The sequence below is a fragment of the Scyliorhinus torazame genome, chromosome 24 (assembly GCF_047496885.1).
Source record: "Scyliorhinus torazame isolate Kashiwa2021f chromosome 24, sScyTor2.1, whole genome shotgun sequence".
Classification (NCBI taxonomy): domain Eukaryota; kingdom Metazoa; phylum Chordata; class Chondrichthyes; order Carcharhiniformes; family Scyliorhinidae; genus Scyliorhinus; species Scyliorhinus torazame.
In genome coordinates this window covers 43,125,264-43,143,596 of record NC_092730.1, presented here as the reverse complement: position 1 = coordinate 43,143,596, position 18,333 = coordinate 43,125,264, and the positions used below count along the sequence as shown (strand labels likewise).

The 18,333-nt window shown below is 45.4% G+C and overlaps 1 non-coding gene across 1 annotated transcript; it reads left to right on the top strand.

The window, feature by feature from the left end:
- The first annotated feature begins 9,283 nt into the window (after positions 1 to 9,283).
- trnag-ucc (transfer RNA glycine (anticodon UCC)) lies at positions 9,284 to 9,355 on the top strand. Its single transcript has one exon. It is a non-coding gene; the product is annotated as a tRNA-Gly (tRNA).
- Positions 9,356 to 18,333: the final 8,978 nt, after the last annotated feature.

The following is an 18,333-nucleotide window of genomic DNA, read 5'->3' as shown; positions in this document are numbered from 1 at the left end:
TAGATCCTCTGGGAGCTGGACTCAAATCAAATGGGGAATATCCGATGAATTTCTGGTCGAAAGATTTAACAACTGGATAACGTCAGCTGACATAAGCAATTGTGTTAAAATCCCTGTTGATATTCCACAGGAAAGGGAAGGAGAATTTGCAAAAGACAGATATCCCGCTGTTATGGAGGAAGTTCTCATTCTTACACATGGTCAAAGGGAATAAGGCTCGGCTGAGATTTGAATTTAGATTTTTCTTTAGGGAACAGACACTTTAACGTACTAAACTACAGTGTGTGAGTATGTTGAGCTAATCACAAGGGAATGCTGGAAATAATTTACGGATCTGTAGTTTCTGTGAAAAGAGAAATAGTTACCATTTCAGATCCTGACCTTTCATTGGAACGACCTGTTCCTCTCTCCACAGAAGCTGCCGGATCAGCTGAATATTTGCAGCATTTTCTGTCTTCGTTTCGGGTTTGCAGCATCCACAGTATTTTGCTTTTGGGCCTAAGGACAATGAGTTGTCCTTCCTGCTCTGAGGGTTATTGCAGGTCTCTCTGGCTGTGATTATCGCTGATTATCCATCTCTGGGATCTTTATGAATCATTGAACGATTTATCGTGAGCTAGTCCCATTTACTGCATTCAGGAGCAGCATTCCCTATCAGTGAGCAGGTCACACTCGTTGCAGCCGCCTGCTGCCTGTGACCAGCAACAAAAGCAATTGCAGAGACAGACTTAGATTATCATCATGGGACAAATAACAAAAATAATAATCGCTTATTATCACAAGTTGGATTCATTGAAGTTACTGTGAAGTCGACACATTCCGGCACCTGTTCGGGGAGGCCAGAATGGGAATTGAATCCGCGCTGCTGACTTTGTTTTGCAGAACATGCCAGCTGTTTCGACTACTGTGCTAACCCAGTCCCTCAATACAAAGCCCGAGAGACAGGATCAGAGGGAAGGTTGTTTTTCTGCAGTGTGGACTTCACTCCAGAACAATGAGAAAAGCAGAACATGAGAGTTGAATGTGGTAAAGAGACGTTTCTTCACACAAAAGGTAACGGAAATTAGGAACTCGCGCCGAACAAGCCAGTGAAACTCAGAGTCAATAATATAGTTTTGAATATTTCACTTATTTTTAACCAGCTCTGGTCTGATTGTTTCTGAAATCCTGTAAGGGAGCTGGAGTGAAGATGCAGCCGAGCCCTAATTCAATTTAAATAAAGAGTGGAACAGTCTCGAGGGGCTGAATGGCCAGCACAGTTTGTTTGTTCCTGGGAATACAACAGAATATCAAGAGAAACAGTTGAAAACACACATTGCATTTCATTCATAGAGTCATAGAACCATACAGCACAGAAAAGGTCCTTCGGCCCGTCACGTCTGTGCTGCTCAAAAACAACCACCTAACCATTCTCATCCCATTTTCCAGAACTTGGCCCAAAGCATTGTGTGCCCTGGGATGGCAAGTACACATCTAAATACTTCAATATTATGAGGGTCTTTGCTCTACCACCCTTTCAGGCAGCGGAAAAACATGTTTTCACAAAAAAATATTTCACAACAAACACTGCAATCAGAATCTGAAAAGGGAGAGAGGTCATCTTGTCCTCTGTGTCCCGATTCATAAAGCCGAGGATACCGTCTGCTTTATTAACGGCTCTTGCAACCTTTTCTACCTGCTTCAATGATTTATACACTTGTCCATCCATTTCCCGCTGTTCCTGCACGCACTTTTGGAATTATATCCTTTATTTTATATTGCCTACTTGTGTTCTTCGTACAGAAATTAATCACTTCATTTCTTGTCTGCCACATGTTCTCCTGTTGCACCAACAAGTCGATGTCCTTTCAGTGTTCGACGGTGTTCAGAATTCCTGGAACTCTTTTCACAACCATAGGCCGGCCCAAAACATTTCAGACAATAATGTTCTCTTGAAATGTACTCTTTGAACTGTGCAAATTGCTGAACTTTTGAACTGCCTGTTGGACAACATCGGAAATTCCCATGTGGGGATGGGCGATTACTGCAAGTGTGGCTCTATGGCGCAACGGATAGCGCGTTGGACTTCTGGTTGCTGTCGTGGTGCGACGTTCAATGGTTGTGGGTTCGACTCCCATGAGAGTCACGTTTTAAATAATGTTTTACGAAATCAGTCACGGGTTGATCAATGTTCCCAGAGGACTGCTGCCGCCCGGAACTTCCTTCCAGAAAGGTTCCTCCAGTCACTCCCCCACTTTCTCATCAGAACAACGTCACAGAAGAAAACACACCACCTTCACAGAACGACCATTCAGCAGGAAAGTAAAATATGTGAACTATGCTGACCCGAATCAGTCTGCTCAAACGTGAGTTCTTGTTGAAAGAAAAATTGAGGAAGTGAATAGTTGACTGGCAACCGCAGGGCAGTAATGACGTAGCTCCTGGTTTAAGGAGCACAGTGCTGCAGCGGAATGATGGGCCATTACCCCGAGTACGAAGAATCGAGGGTATTCCCTGCTATTTACAATCGCCCTCACAAGAAGCAAACAGAAACAACGTTCCTGTTTGCTTTACAGCAAATACCTATCAGAATCCTGCTTGCAGTCGCATCCCGACAGTTGTCCCAGGAATGAAGCAGACAGTATTACAATATTGTAAAGGTAAAAAATGGGGAACCACAGAGAAAATGCTGTAAAAAAGGATGGGTGAGTAAATTTGCAGATGACACTAAAGTCGGTGGAGTTGTGGATAGTGCGGAAGGATGTTACAAGTTACAGAGGGACCATAAGACCATAAGACAGAGGAGCGGAAGTAAGGCCATTGGGCCCATCGAGTCCACTCCACCATTCAATCATGGCTGATTTCAACTCCATTTACCCGCTCTCTCTCCATAGCCCTTAATTCCTCGAGAAATCAAGAATTTATCAACTTCTGTCTTAAAGGCACTCAACGTCCCGGCCTCCACCGCCCTCTGTGGCAATGAATTCCACAGACCCACCACTCTCTGGCTGAAGAAATTTCTCCTAATCTCTGTTCTTAAGTGACTCCCTTTTATTCTAAGGCTGTGCCCCCGGGTCCTAGTCTCCCCTGCTAATGGAAACTACTTCCCTACGTCCACCCTATCTAAGCCATTCATTATCTTGTAAGTTTCTATTAGATCTCCCCTCAACCTCCTAAACTCCAATTAATATAATCCCAGGATCCTCAGACGTTCATCGTATGTTAGGCCTACCATTCTTGGGATCATCCGTGTGAATCTCCGCTGGACCCGCTCCAGTGCCAGTATGTCCTTCCTGAGGTGTGGGGCCCAAAATTGCTCACAGTATTCTAAATGGGGCCTAACTAATGCTTTATAAAGCTTCAGAAGTACATCCCTGCTTTTATATTCCAAGCCTCTTGAGATAAATGACAACATTGCATTTGCTTTCTTAATTACGGACTCAACCTGCAAGTTTACCTTTAGAGTATCGTGGACTAGGACTCCCAAGTGCCTTTGCACTTCAGCATTATGAATTTTGTCACCGTTTAGAAAATAGTCCATGCCTCTATTCTGTTTTCCAAAGTGCAAGACCTCGCACTTGCCCACGTTGAATTTGATCAGCCATTTCTTGGACCACTCTCCTAAACTGTCTAAATCTTTCTGCAGCCTCCCCACCTCCTCCATACTACCTGCCCCTCCACCTATCTTTGTATCATCGGCAAACTTAGCCAGAATGCCCCCAGTCCCATCCTCTAGATCGTTAATATATAAAGAGAACAGCTGTGGCCCCAACACTGAATCCTGCGGGACACCACTCGTCACCGGTTGCCATTCCGAAAAAGAACCTTTTATCCCAACTCTCTGCCTTGTGCCTGACAGCCAATCGTCAATCCATGTTAGTACCTTGCCTCGAATACCATGGGCCCTTATTTTACTCAGCAGTCTCCCGTGAGGCACCTTATCAAAGGCCTTTTGGAAGTCAAGATAGAGAACATCCATTGGTTCTCCTTGGTCTAACCTATTTGTTATCTCTTCAAAGAACTCTAACACGTTTGTCAGGCACGACCTCCCCTTACTAAATCCATGCTGACTTGTCCTAATCCGACCCTGCACTTCCAAGAATTTAGAAATCTCATCCTTAACAATGGATTCTAGAATCTTGCCAACAACCGAGGTTCGGCTAATTGGCCTATAATTTTCCATCTTTTTCCTTGTTCCCTTCTTGAACACGGGGGTTACAACAGCGATTTTCCAATCCTCTGGGACTTTCCCTGACTCCAGTGACTTTTGAAAGATCATAACTAATGCCTCCACTATTTCTTCAGCTATCTCCTTTAGAACTCTAGGATGTAGCCCATCTGGGCCCGGAGATTTATCAATTTTTAGACCTCTTAGTTTCTCTCGCAATTTCTCCTTTGTGATGGTTACCATATTCAACTCTGCCCCCTGACTCTCCTGAATTGTTGGGATATTGCTCATGTCTTCTACTGTGAAGACTGACGCAAAGTACTTATTTAGTTCCTCAGCTATTTCCTTGTCTCCCATCACCAGATTACCAGCGTCATTTTGGAGCGGCCCAATGTCTACTTTTGCCACCCGTTTGTTTTAATGTATTTAAAGAAACGTTTACTATCATTCCTAATGTTACTGGCTAGCCTACCTTCATATTTGATCCTCTCTTTCTTTATTTTTCTCTTTGTTATCCTTTGTTTGTTTTTGTAGCCTTCCCAATCTTCTGACTTCCCACTACACTTTGCCACATTATAGGCTTTCTCTTTTGCTTTGATGCATTCCCTAACTTCCTTTGTCAGTCATGGCTGCCTAATCACCCCCCCCGCCCTCTGATAACCTTTCTTTTCTTTACGATGAACCTCTGTGCTGTGTCCTCAATTACTCCCAGAAACTCCTGTCATTGCTGTTCTACTGTCTTTCCCACTAGGCTCTGCTCCCAGTCGATTTTCGTCAGTTCCTCCCTCATGCCACTGTTTTTAGCTTTTTTTAACTGTAACACCTTTACATGTACATAGATAACTGCAGCTCTGGGCGGAGAGGTTGCAAATGGAGTTTAATGCAGAAAAGTGTAAGGTGATTCATTTTGGAAGGAATAACAGGAAGACAGAGTACTGGGCTAATGGTAAGATTCTTGGCAGTGTGGATGAGCAGAGAGATCTCGGTGTCCATGTACATAGATCACTGAAAGTTGCCACTCAGGTTGAGAGGGTTGTTAAGAAGGCGTACGGTGTGTTAGTTTTTATTGGTAGAGGGATTGAGTTTCGGAGCCATGAGGTCATGTTGCAGCTGAACAAAACTCTGGTGCGGCTGCATTTAGAGTACTGCGTGCAATTCTGGTCACCGCTTTATAGGAAGGATGTGGAAGCATTGGAAAGGGTACAGAGGAGATTTACCAGAATGTTGACTGGTATGGAGGGAGGATCTTATGAGGAAAGGCTGAGGGACTTGAGGCTGTTTTCGTTCGAGAGAAGAAGGTTAAGAGGTGACTTAATTGAGGCATACAAGATGATCAGAGGATTGGATAGGGTGGACAGTGAGAGCCTTTTTTCCTCGGATGGTGATATCTAGCACGAGGGGACATAGCTTTAAATTCAGGGGAGATTGATATAAGACAGACGTCAGAGGTAGGTTCTTTACTCAGAGAGTAGTAAGCGTGTGGAATGCCCTGCCTGCAACAGCATTGGACTCGCCAACACTAAGGGTATTCAAATGGTCATTGGATAGACATATGGACGATAAGGGAATAGTGTAAATGGGCTTTAGAGTGGTTTCACAGGTCGGCGCAACATCGAGGGCTGAAGGGCTGTACTGCGCTATAATGTTCTATGTTCTATGTTCTAAATCTCAGCTGCTTTGGCAGCATCTATGGGGAGAGAAAAGAGCTAACGTTTGGAGTCCAGGTGACACTTTGTCAAAGCTGGACACGAAACATTATCCAGTAGTACCACACAGAGGGGCAATATAGATATATAACGATAACCAGTAATACGTCACAAGGGAGCAATAAAGAAATAAAACATTATCGAGGAATAAGTCACAATAGAAACTGAGTGTCCAGCTTCCCCTCTCGGACGGATGCGGACAATCCAACCAGCCAGACTATATACAACAAGGGAAGAAGGATTTTACCCGGAGTCCTGGGATCATTATTAATTCCTCAACCAGAGTCACTGAAAAGGCTATCCAGTCATTCACTGGGCTTTTACCTGTGGGATAATTCTGTGCAAATTTAAGAAGGAATGTCTTGTGCTGAGATCGCCGCTTCCCCATTGAATGGGAGGCATTTGATCTTCGTGGGTTGAACATTTTGCTGGAGAAATGTAACCTCGTGGAGGAAAAGTCAATATCAGGAGGCGGATTCGGATCCACGCCACCAGAGAAGACTGTGACCTTCGACCGCTCGGCCATCCTGACGCGTTGTGGCAAAAGATATGCTCCGTGCAGAAATCGATTTAAATTCCACCTTCATCGTCATTTCATTTCACACTGGATGTACTTTTACGATTTTTGAACCCCAGCCAGAGGCCTGTATCTGAGTGCCATCCTATTCCGAGCCGCTGGTGGTTAAGGAGCTTCTCATTGCTGCATTCATCAGTTTGCCCCAATCAACAAGGTCCGAATTGTTAGGTGGATTGGCCATGATAAATTGCCCTTAGTGTCCAAAATTTCCCTTAGTGTTGGGTGGGGTTGCTGGGTTATGGGGATAGGGTGGCGGTGTTGACCTTGGGTAGGGTGCTCTTTCCAAGAGCCGGTGCAGACTCGATGGGCCGAATGGCCTCCTTCTGCACTGTAAATTCTATTCTATGAAATTCCCGCTCTACCTGTTCCTCACACGAAGGTATTGAGAGTCTAAGATCTAAGCGACGTGAAGGATCCAATAGGAAAGTTGCATCCTGGCGACTGGAATCTCTCTCCACAGCTGATTTCACAGACAAGTAGCCGAAGGCGCCCTCCATTGTCCAAACAGGAGAAATTCCATTCAGTCGATGCGGCAGCAGACGATTCTGGGAGAAGTCAACTGAGTCACCACGACTGTACTGTGGGTAGCTGAAAAACAGGTGTCAAGGAGCGGATCAGACTGAAAGCAAAACTTTGATACTAATAAAGGTATAGTCAGAAGTACAGCTGGGTGACACCAAACTGTTGGCTTTTCGTATGAGTGAACGTATAAATAGCAGAGAATGGTTTCAATCCATCGACCTCTGGGATATGGGCCCAGCACGCTTCCGCTGCGCCACTCTGCACCTCGTTGAATGCCTCTGGGCTTGGACTTGAGGCAAAGTTTAAAGAAATTAGTAACAGGTTGATCAATATTCCCAGAGAGGTGAAACTGCCGCCACGAACTTCCTTCCATGAAGGTGTTTCCAGTCACTCCCCACTTCCGCATCAGAACTACGTCACAGAAGAAATCACATCCCCTTCACAGAACAACCATTCAGCACGAAAGTAAAATATCTGAACGATGCTGACCAGAGTCAGTATGCTCAAACGCGTGTTCTTGGTGAAAGAAAAAATGAGAAAGTGAATAGTTGTCTGGCTACCGCAGGGCAGTAATGCCGTAGCTCCTGGTTTAAGGAGCAGAGGACCGCAGCGGAACCGTGCTGGGCCATTAGCCCTAGTTCGAGGTTGTTCTCTGCTGTATACATTCTCACTCACACCAAAAGTAAACATAACGCACGTTCCTGTTGGCTTTGCAGCAAATACCTATCATCCCGACATTTGTCCCAGGAATGAAGGAGACAGCATTACAACATAGGGAACCACGGAGAAAATGCTGTAAAATCTCAACAGGTTAGGCATATCCTGAGACCTAGGATTTCCCTTCAATGGGAGGTATTAGATCTTCCCAGGTTTGAAAATCTTGCTCGAGAAATGTAACCTCGTGGAACACAAGTCCATATCAGGAGTGGAATTCGAACCCAGAGCACCAGAGTAGGCTTCGACTTTAACACAGCGCCTTTGGCCGCCCAACCATCAGAACACGTTGCGATAGAAGATACAAATCGATTAAAATTATATCTTCAACGCCATTTCATTTCAAGTTAGATCTGCTTTTCCCATTTATTTATTTTTAAAATAAATTTAGAGCACCTAATTTAATGCCCTCAATGTTGGCGAGTTCACCACTGTAGCTGGTAGGGCATTCCACGGCCTCACTACTCTTTGCGTAAAGAACCTACCTCTGTCCTATATCTATTACCCTTCAGTTTAAAGTTATGTCCCCTCGTGCCAGCCATTTCCATCCGCGGGAGAAGGCTCTCACTGTCCACCCTATCCAACCCCCTAATCATTTTGTATGCCTCTATTAAGTCTCCTCTTAACCTTCTTCTCTCCAACGAAAACAACCTCAAGTCCATCAGGCTTTCCTCATAAGATTTTCCCTCCATACCAGGCAACATCCTGGTAAATCTCCTCTGCACCCGCTCCAAAGCCTCCACGTCCTTCCTATAATGCGGTGACCAGAACTGTACGCAATACTCCAAATGCCAACACACCAACACGGGGCGAATGTGTAAAATCTACGCGGACAACTACCCAGAACAGGATCGAACTTGGGACCTCGGCGCAGTGACGCTTTTCCTATTTCTCAACCCCCGCCAGAGTCCTGTATCTGAGTGCCACCCTTCTCCAAGCCGCAGGGCATAAAGGAGCTGCTCAAAGCTGCATTGGTCAGTTTTCACCAATCAGCAAGGAGCGAATTCCCACTCTACCTGTTCCTCACACCAAGGTATTGAGAGTCTAAGATCTGAGCGACGTGACGCATCCAAATGGAGCGTTGCAACCTGGCGACTGAAATCTCTCTCCACAGCTGCTTCCGGTGCTACTTTCACATACTAGTAGCCGAAGAACCCCTCCAGTGTCCAAACAGGAGGGAGTTCATCCAGTAGAATCGTCAGAAGAGAATTATGGGAGAAGTCAATCCGATCACCTCGACTGCACTGTGGGTAGCCGAAGAACTGGTGGCAATGAGCGGTTAAGCCCCAAACACGTCTGCCTCCATTCCTCCCTTGAATCCAACTCGATGCAATCTGGCCTGACAAACTGGAAAGGATTGTCACATCAGTGATTGCAGATCGATCGTGGAAAACTGAATTCCACTTCCGAAAAATGTGTGGATGAAAAATCGAAGAGGACGGGATTCGAACCCACGTGTACACAGCACAAAAGATAAACAGTCCATCGCTTTAATCACTCAGCCACTTCGTCCCACAGGTTCAGACGCCAATACGTCTCAATTTGTTTTGCATCCATGTACTGATGGAAATTATCTGCCTCGTTCGTTTCAAACTGGTGTTCAACGATGGAAATGAAGCGATGGTGGTATAGTGGTGAGCACAGTTGCCTTCCAAGCAGTTGATTCGGGTTCGATTCCCGGCCATCGCAGTAATTGCTAGCGCGGATGTCTTGACATCGTGAGTTTCAAACTGAGAAAAACTGGTCAACAGTTTCTCACTTGAATGTATGTGTAATTATCTAACTGAGGTGTATCAGATGCCAAAAGGTCCGGAAAGGTAGACATGGAGCTGATGCCTCCTCTTGTGGCGCATTCTAAAACGAGAGGTCATGACCTTAGAATCAAAAGATCGCAAATTAAAAAAGAGTGGAGGTGAAACTACTTCTCGCAAAGGGTGTGAGTCTGTGGAATTCGGTACCCCAGAGTGTGTTGGATGCAGGGAGACTGAGTAAATTTCATGAGGTGTTAGAGAGATTTTTATTGGTGAGGAGTTGAAGGGTTGTGGAGAACGGGCCAGACGGTGGAGTTGAGGCCAGGATGGGATCAGCCAAGATCACATGAAATGTGTTCGGCTCACGAAGCTAAATTGCCGACTCCAGCTCCGAAGTCTTGTTTTCCAGAGAGGATGTGTTCTGGCTAAAGCGCAATCGACCTCTTCATCTGAAACATTGTCGGTAGCAGATGAGGAACATATCAGCACGATAGAATGGCGGGGCAGACTCGATGTGTCTAATGGCTTAATTCTGCTCCTGATATTTTATGAACGTAACTTTTGCGCGACTTCGTGAGTTTCAAACTGAGGGGCAGAAACAGTTTCCAACTCAGAATTTATGCGCAATTAGAGCAGTGAGTTAAATAAGTAACTTTCTCACCTATTTGTAATGTGATTTCAACATGAATAGTGTTCGACTATTAACCACCCCCAAGCCCTTAAACAAAAGCTAAACATCACAGCATTTTTACTTTATGCTCGTGACATGGACCAAACAGAGACACAGCAGACACGTTTCAGCCGAGGATGGGATTCGAACCCACGTGCGCAGAGCGCAAAGGATTATTGTGCAACCCCTTAACCACGTGGTACAACTACTTTACTTCATGAAACATTAATGTCCGATTTTCTCACAGACAAGCAGCCGACGCACTCCTCCAGTGGACAAACAGAATGAAATTAATCCAGGAGAGGTAGCAGAATGTAATTGTGGGAGAAGTCAACCCGGTCACCTCGACGAGACTGGGTAGCCGAAGGAGAACTGGTGTCAATGAGCTGTTCAGCCCCAAACACGTCTGCCTCCGTTCCTCCCTCCTCTAACCCAACTGGATGCATTCTGGCCTGACAACTTGTAATAGACTGTCACATCAGTGATTGTGGATCCACCTTGGAAAAATGAGTCACATTTCGCGGAAACAGTGGATACAATTTCGAGGAGTATGGGATTCGAACCCACGTGTGCAGAGCACAATAGATTATCAGTCGATCACCTTTACCGCGGCCCACAAGCGCGCAAGTTAATGTGTCTTCACTCGTTTTGCATCCATGAACAGATGGAAAGTATCGGCCTCCATCTATTCCACCTGGTGTTCAAATTTGGAAATGCAGCGATGGTGGTGCAGTGGTCAGCACAGCTTTCTTCCAAGCAGTTGTACCGGGTTCGGATCCCGGCCATCGCAGTAATAGTTGTATCGGATGATTTTGCGCGACACCATGAGTTTCAAACTGAGGAAGACTGGCCATAGTCTCACTCAGAATCTATGCGCAATTATCTAATTGAGGGGTATAAGATGCCAAAAGGTATGGATAAAGTAGACGGGGGGCTGATGCTTCCTCTTATGGGGCATTCTAAAACGAGAGGTCATAGTTTTAGAATAAGAGATTGCAAATTTAAAAAAGATTTGAGGAAAAACTACTTCTCCCAAAGGGTTGTGATTCTGTGGAATTCGCTACCCCAGGGTGCGTTGCATACAGGGAGAGTGAGTAAAGTTAAGGAGGGGTTAGAGAGATGTTTATTGGTAATGAGTTGATGGGTTATGGACAACGGGCAGGATGGTGGAGTTGAGGCCAGGATGGCATAAGCCAGGATCACATGGAAGGTGTTAGGCTCAGTAGGCTAAATTGCCTACTCCCGCTCCGAAGACGTGTGTTCTCGGGAGGAGGTGCTCTGGCTGATATTGCAATCGACCACTTCATCTGTAACTTTGTAGGTAGCAGATGAGGAACAACTCAGCCATGATAGAATGGCGTGCAGACTCGATCGGTCTAATGGCTTAATTCTGCTCCTATACCTTATGAACTTATCTTTTGAGCGACTTTGTGAGTTTCAAATTGAGAGGAAGAAGCAATTTCGAACTCAGGATTTATGCGCAATTAGGGCAGGGAGTGAAATAAGTAACTTTCTCACCTTTTTATAACGTGGTATCAACATGGACAGTGTTGGACGAATTCACCACCCTCCAAGCCCTTGAACAAATGCTAAAAATCACAGCATTTTTACTTTTTGCTCATGAAGTGGACCAAACAGAGACACAACAGACACATTACAGACGAGGATGGGATTTCATTCCACGTGTGTAGAGTACAATGGATTATTGTGCATCTCATTAACCACATGATACAACTCCTTTACTTTATTGAATTTTAATACGCGATCTTCTTACAGGCAAGTAGCTAAAGAACCCCTCCCGTCTACAAACAGGAGGAGGTTCATCCTGGAGAGCTGGCTGAAGAGAATTAGTGGAGAAGTCATCCCGGTAACCTCAACTGTACTGTGGGTAGCCGAAGAACTGGTGTCAAGGAGCGGTTCCACTGACAACGTATCCACCGGCACATATAGTGACGAAGACTGACAGGTTGAGATTGTCTCTTTCACTCTCACTCATTACCTGAGAGTGACAGGAATCCCCCATTTACAAACGGGACCAGAGAAGGGCAGAGCGAATGCACCTCACTCCCACATACAACATGTTGCCGGATTCAACACAACCAAAATATAAGAAAAGATCATCACCAAATATTATGTTCTCATAAATCCCGCCGTCCCAAGTTCAATATAATATAAACAATTGTTATCAGTTGTGTGTCACTCTGACCTGCGAACTTCGTTCCACCAGAGTGTGCTGACATCTATTGGCCACGACACAGAACCGCAACAGAGCGGGGCAGATTCACATGAACTGTCGGTGTTGCAGAAACAGGTCAACATGAAGAACCGGTGATAGAATGTGATCGTCAGGACTGAGAGGTGTTAGAAGTAAGTAAAAGTTAAACAATCTATATTCATGTATTTCCCAATGGAGGTGGTAGAATTTGGAAGTGTTTATCTTGAGGATCAATTAAGACGAATAGCAGAAATGTTTTTAAGTGAAATCTGGACGAGTACAGGAGTGAGAATGGATTTCAGAGACAAACAAATAATGTTGCATGAAGTAGTCCATAGAATCCACCAATTCTATAGTCTGGGTGTAGGATCTCCTGGAGCACTGTAACAATTAGAGAAGTGTCTGTTTTCAATTATGAGCATTATGGAGAGGACGAATAACAATTTGCAGTATTTTCAGACACTGACAGATACTGACAGCAACAGAGACTGACAGAAAGTAACAATCTGACAGGTAAATCACACTCACAGATAAGAACTGAGACTGACAGATACAGTCAGACACTTACAGACAGTAACCCACACTGACAGATACAATTGTACATTCACACACAGTATCAAACACTGAAAGATACAATCACAACTCACATACACTGAAATACACTGATAGCTACAATCACACACAAACAGGCATTAACAGATACTGACAGTTACAATCACAACTCACAGACATTTACACACGCTGATACATCTAATCAGCGTGTGTCTGTTTAGCACAGGGCTAAATCGCTGACTTTGAAAGCAGACCAAGGCAGGCCAGCAGCACAGTTCAATTCACGTGACAGCCTCCCCGAACAGGCGCCGGAATGTGGCGACTAGGGGCTTTTCACAGTAACTTCATTTGAAGCTTACTTGTGACAATACGCGATTTTCATTTCATTTCATTTTCATACACTCACAGTCACAGACACTGACTGATACAATCGCACACTTACAGACAGTGACAGGCACTGATACACTCGCCCAGAACCCTCCTCTGCCGCCTCCACTGGGTGAAATTCCTCCTGTTTGTCCACTGGAGGTGTTTCTCGGCTACGTGCCTGTGAAAGCAGCCCCGGAAGCAGCGGGGGAGAGAGATTCCAGTCGCCAGGATGCAATTCTCCAATTGGATACTTCACGTTGCTCAGAACTTACACGCTCGTTTAGAGAATCATAGAATGGTTAAAGATCAGCGTGAGTCCATTCCGCCCACCGTGTCCATGTCAGTCGCCTGGAGCTGGCGTGTAGTCCTGTGATGAAGACAGAAAATGCTGTAAAATCTCAACAGGCCTGGCAGCAGATGTGGGGAGGGAAACAGAGAATGGGAAGGAGGGTCAGACTGGATTCGGAACTGTAACTCTCTGTCTCCCTCCACAGGTGTTGCCCGGCCATCCGAGTTATCCACAATTTTCTATTGCTGTTTCAGGATTTTATGAAGAATCGCCATAGCGGCATTGCCCTTGTGCTCGGCGCTTCTATTTATAAAGATTGGTCCCGGATGTCTATTGTTCTGTTCGCAGTGGAGGACAACGAACCAGAAAGAACCAAATTGACGCAATGATCCCGATAAGAAAAGCAAGGGACAAAGAAGACTTTCTTTTGATTTTACTTTCACAACCAAACCAAATTCAGCGGGAATGAAGAAGTCCATTGAGTTGCTCAAATAAACTTTGCTTGGGACGTAATGGTAAGGTGGTTTCAGCGGTACGTTGAGCGCACCTGGTTCGTTGGTCTAGGGGTATGATTCTCGCTTGGGGTCTTCTGCTGCAATAAAATGCTAGAGGTCACGTGTTCAAATCCTGGACGATCCTTGCAAAGCACTTTTTAATATCTATGCGATCGATATGGTGTCATTGACTGAACGAGGGAGCAGTTTGGAGAAAAAGGAGTGTGGGAGCGAGGGTCATGTTTGGGGCTTAACCGCTCTTTGACACCAGTTCTTTGGCTGCCCACAGTGCAGTCGAGGTGACACAGTTGACCACTCCCAGAACCCTCCTCTACCGCCTCCACTGGATGAATTTCCTCCTGTTTGTCCACTGGAGGGATTCTTCTGCGAAGTATCTGTGAAGGCTGCACCGTAAACAGCGGGGGAGAGAGATTCCAATCGCCAGGATGCAACCCTCCAATTGGATACTTCACGTTGCTCACACTCGTTTAGAGAATCATTAAATGGTAACAGATCAGGGTGAGTCCATTCCGCCCAACGTGTTCCTGACAATCGCCTAGAGCTGGCGTATAGTACCGTGATACAAACAAAAAATGCTGGAAAATCCCAACATGCCTGGCAGCAGCTGTGTTGAGCGAAACAGAGAATGGGAAGCAGGGTCATTCTGAATTCAGAATGGTAACTCTCTTCCTCTCTCCACAGATGTTACCATACCAGACGATTTGTCCAGCAATTTCTATTTGTCTTTCAGGATTTTATGGAGAATCTCCATAGCGGCATTGCCCTTATGCCCGGCGCTTCTATTTACAAAGACTTGTCCCTTCTGTCTATTGTTCTGTTCCCCGTGGAGGCCAACAAACCAGAAAAAAACAAATTTACCCAATAATCTAAATAAGGAAAGCAAGGGGCAAAAGGGAGTTCCTTTTGATTTTACTTTAACAACCAAACCAAATTCAACAGAATTAAGTCCGTTGAGTTGATAAAATAAGCTTTGCTTGGGAGGTAATGGTAAGATGGTTTCAGCGGAATACTGATCTCCGGCTTGTTCGTTGATCTAGGAGTATGATTCTCGCTTAGCGTCTTCTGATCGGCAAAATGCGATTGGTCCCGGGTTCAAACCCCCGCCGAGCCCTGCTAGGACTTTATAACATCTGTTCGATCGATATGGTCCCATTGACTAAACTCGGGAGCAGTTTGGAGGAAAAGGAGGGAGGGGCGAAGGTCATGTTTGGAGCTTAACCGCTCCTTGACATCAGTTCTTCGGCTGTCCACAGTACAGTCGAGGTGACTCAGTTGACCTCTTCCACAATCCTTCTCTGTCGCCTCCACTGGATGAATTCCCTTCTGTTTTGTCCACTGGAGGTGTTCTTCGGCTACATGTCTGTGAAAGTAGCACCGGTAGCAGCTGTGGAGGGAGATTACATACGCCAGGGTGTAACTCTCCAATTGGATACTTCCCGTTGCTAACTCTTGTTTAGAGAATCAAAAAATGGTTACAGATCAGGATGAGTCCATTCCGCCCACCGTGCCCATGACAGCCGCCTAGAGCTGGCGTGTAATCCCGTGATAAAAACAGAAAATGCTGGAAATCCTTAACAGGCCTGGCAGCAGCTATGGAGATGGAAACAGAGAATGGGAGGGAGTGTCGTACTGGATTCGGAACTGTAACTGTCTTTCTCTCTCCACAGATGTTGCCATACCAGTCAAGATATCCAACATTTTCTATTTCTCTTTAAGGATTTTATGAAGAATCTGCATAGCGGCATTGCCCTTGTGCTCGACTCTTCTAGTTGTAAAGACTGCTCACTTATGTCTATTGTTCTGTTCGCAGTGGACGCCACCAAACCAGAAAGAACCAAATTGACCCAGTGATCCCGATATAAAACCAGGGGACAAAAAGTCTTTTTTTTGATTTTACATCAGCAAGGAAACAAAATTTAACAGGAATTAAGAAGCACATTGACTTGATAAAATAAGCTTTGCTTCGGAGGAAATGGTAAATTGTTTCAGTGGAATGCACAAAGCGATTTAAATTCTATATTCATCGTCATTTCATTTCAAACTTGATGTGCTTTTACTATTTTTGAACCCTGTATCTGAGTGCCAGAGTCACAGATCTGATTATCCAGTCAGTAACTGATCTTTTCCTGTTGGGTTTTGCTGTGCCAATTTAAGCAGGATTCTCACGTCCTGAGGCCGCCTCTTCCCCGGTGAATGGGATGCATTGGATCTTCCTGGGGTGAACATTTTGCTGGATAAATGTAACCTCGTGGAGGAAAAGTTAATATCAGCAGTGGGATTCGGACCCATGCCTCCAGAGGAGACTGTGACCTTAACGCAGTGACTTCGAACGCTCGACCATCCTGACGCGCTGTCGCAAAAGATATGCTGCGTGCAAAAATCGATTACAATTCTATCTTCGTCGTCATTTAATTTCAAGCTAGAAACAAGTAGCAGGTGGAAGGTACTGAGGGAGATAGTAAATGGGTGACCAAAAGACAGAGCAAGAGTAGGAAGGCAGTGCAGGGGTCCTCTGCGGTCATCTCCCTGCAAAACAGATATACCGCATTGGATACTGTTGAGGGAGATGGCTCACCAGGGGAAGGCAGCAGCAGCCAGGTTCATGGCACCGTGGCTGGCTCTGCTGCGCAGCTGTGCAGGAAGAAGAATGGCAGGGCTATAGTGATAGGGGACTCAATTGTAAGGGGAATAGACAGGCGGTTCTGCGGACGCAATCGAGACTCCAGGATGGTATGTTGCCTCCCTGGTGCAAGGGTCAAGGATGTCTCGGAGCGGCTGCAGGACATTCTGGAGGGGGGGGGGGTGAGGGTGAACAGCCAGCTGTCGTGGTGCACATATGCACCAACGATATAGGTAAAAAACGGGACGAGGTCCTACAAGCTGAATTTAGGGAGCTAGGAGGAAAACTAAAAAGTAGGACCTCAAAGGTAGTAATCTCAGGATTGCTACCAGTGCCACGAGCTAGTCAGAGTAGGAGTGTCAGGATAGAGAGGATGAATACGTGGCTCGAGAGATGGTGCAAGAGGGAGGGATTCAAATTCCTGGGACATTGGAACCGGTTCTGGGGGAGGTGGGACCAGTACAAACCGGACGGTCTGCACCTGGGCAGGACTGGAACTGATGCCCTAGGGGGGGGGGGTGTTTGCTAGAGCTGTTGGGGAGAGTTTAAACTTATGTGGCAGGGGGATGGGAACCGATGCAGGAAGTTGGAAGGTTGTAAAACAGGGACATAAATAAAAGGCAGTAATGGGGAAAGTGTAAGGCAGAGAAGCCATAGTCAAAAATCAAAAAGGGCGACAGTACAAGGTACAGTGACTGAGGGGGAGCTCAGTGAATAGGACCACGAATAATAAAAGAAATAAAACGGGAAGTGAAAACATTAATGTTAAGCGACGCGGCAGGTTGTTACAGGAAGATATGGGTTCGATGACAAGGAAAATTAGGAGAAAGGTTAAGAGGAAATATAACTTAGGAGAGGTTACTGATCGAGGTGTTAAGATTCAGAACAGAGGTAAAAAAGCCAACATAAGTGTACTTTACCTGAATGCTCGTATTATTCAGAATAAGGTAAATGAGTTGATGGCGCAAATCGTCGTGAATGACTATGATTTAGTGGCCATTACTGAAACATGGTTAAAGGATGGTCACGACTGGGAGTTAAATATCCGAGGGTATCAAACCTTTCGGAAGGACAGAGTGGATGGTAAGGGAGGTGGTGTAGCTCTGTTATTTAAGGATGACATCCGGGCAACAGTAAGGGGTGACACCGGTGCTATGGAGGATAAGGTTGAATCCATTTGGGTGGAAATCAGGAATAGTAAGGCGAAAAAGACACTGATAGGAGTAATCTATAGGCCACCAAATAGTAACATTATGGTGGGGCAGGCAATAAACAATGAAATAGCAGATGCATGTAGAAATGGTACAGCAGTTATCATGGGGGATTTTAATCTACATGTTGATTGGTTTAACCAGGTCAGTCAAGGCAGCCTTGAGGAGGAGTTTATAGAATGTATCCGCGATAGTTTCCTAGGTGGAACCTACGAGGGAACAAGCGGTCCTAGATCTGGTCCTGTGTAATGAGACAGGATTGATTCAGGATCTCATAGTTAGGGAACCTTTCGGAAGGAGCGATCACAATATGATGGAATTTAAAACACAGATGGAGGGTGAGAAGGTACAATCAAGCACTAGTGTTTTGCGCTTAAACAAAGGAGATTACAATGGGATGAGAGAAGAACTAGCTAAGATAGACTGGGAGCAAATATTTTATTGTGAAACAGTTGAGAAACAGTGGAGAACCTTC